This window comes from Cryptotermes secundus, unplaced genomic scaffold (genome assembly GCF_002891405.2).
Source record: "Cryptotermes secundus unplaced genomic scaffold, Csec_1.0 scaffold2244, whole genome shotgun sequence".
NCBI classification, from domain to species: Eukaryota; Metazoa; Arthropoda; class Insecta; order Blattodea; family Kalotermitidae; genus Cryptotermes; species Cryptotermes secundus.
Genome location: NW_019735495.1, coordinates 3839 through 5424, shown reverse-complemented (window position 1 = coordinate 5424; position 1586 = coordinate 3839). Strand labels below are relative to the sequence as shown.

The 1586-nt window shown below is 41.0% G+C and overlaps 1 long non-coding RNA gene across 2 annotated transcripts in view; it reads left to right on the top strand.

Annotated features, from left to right (window-relative positions):
* Nucleotides 1–819: 819 nt before the first annotated feature.
* The window catches only part of LOC117282714, a 4599-nt gene continuing 3832 nt past the window's right edge, over nt 820–1586 (top strand). For both annotated transcript variants that reach the window (XR_004513559.1, XR_004513558.1), the window contains exon 1: nt 820–1018. This is a non-coding gene — a long non-coding RNA (uncharacterized LOC117282714). The remainder of the gene's footprint in view (nt 1019–1586) is intronic.

The window sequence follows — 1586 nt, the reverse complement described above, 5'->3', positions numbered from 1 at the left end:
TGGATACAGCAATGAGATAAAATGGTAAATCTTGCCGTATACGCGGAAAGAGTACAGACCATTTCCGGGTGACAACTTGATCTCGGCGCCCATTGATACGAACACCATTTCTGAATTGTACTCTCGTAAAAATTCTCTGGTTATTCAGTTCGCTTATGTGCCACGAACTCGTTCCAACTGGAGAGGAGCGCAAACATACCTAATCATTATATATATATAGTGACGTATTGCGCCATGGAGGACATCCCCTCCCCCGCCAGCGGTGACGTAACAACATCGGGCGCTGTCTGTTTCGGAGACTGTTCTGTCTCCTTCTATAGGTGTAATCAGTTGATTTGGGCCCAATTGAATCAGCTTGTCCCTATATCTGGACTTGAAAAATCAAAATTTACCCAAAGTGCGCACGAAGAAGACCACAACCACAAAATACGTTGGAAAGTACCGAAGATATTGCGATTTGAACCACACGCCACTTATAGGAAATACAAGGAATTCGCCCACACGTCTCAGTCAACCAAGCTCAGACTCACCCTTATCTCGACTCACATCATCGCAGCAGAAGTAGAAGAACTACAGCTCCGTCCAGTATAGATTAAGTGGGAAAACTGAGTTTTTTTATCTTCATCGATTGGGGCCTATCTGAGTATATTCCACCTGAAGAAGGAGGCAGAAGAATCCAGTCTCCGAAACATTTTTAAATAAAAAGAGCACGACGATTAATAATGTCCAAAAGCAGAATGTTTTTCAATTTTTATATTTTATGTAGTGCAACGAATGAGATATTAAAGAACTGAAGGTATTTAATGTGACATGTCGGCTCTGAGATGTTGCCTGTTGTAAATTAGTTTGTAGTGAGTAATCCGTGGCTGCTGGGCATGGTTACTAGTCAGTGTAATCTGTGTTGCGTGTATTTTCTGTCCGTTACTGGTTGATAGGATTGCTAGATTTGTTAAGATGGTGTTCAGAAGACGGTCGTGTGTTAACAGGAGTATTTTGTATTCTCGTACTTTTAAACAGTGTAAGTAATATGTGTTAAGTTTTAAACTGCTGAACCGTACAGAATTGTTCTCAGTCGCAGGTTTGTCAGTTCCAAATACACTTCCTAGTTTAACCAAACTGCACATTGTTGCGTTTACTGTTGATGCCTGTTAATGGTTTCTTGGTACTTATAAATAACTGCAAAATTACATTATATAGTGTCTCCAGGAATTAATTGTTTTCAAAGGGAGATGATAGTTTTTCTTTCGTCGAATCGTTCCTTTTATTATTTTTATTATGCGTATAGGATATTGGTTGGAAAGCCAAAAGGAAAGAGACCACTTGGAAGACCAAGGCGTAGGTGGGTGGACAATATTAAAATGGATCTTAGAGGGACAGGATGGGATGGTATGGATTGGATTGATCTGGCTCAGGATAGGGACCAGTGGAGTGATCTTGTGAACACGGTAATGAACCTTCGGGTTCCATAAAATGCTGGGAAATTCTTGATTAGCTGCAGAATTGGCAGCTCCTCCAGAGGAGCTCAGCTCCATGAGTAAGTAAGTAATACCACTCTGTCTTCTTAAAGGCCTGACTGGCACAAACAG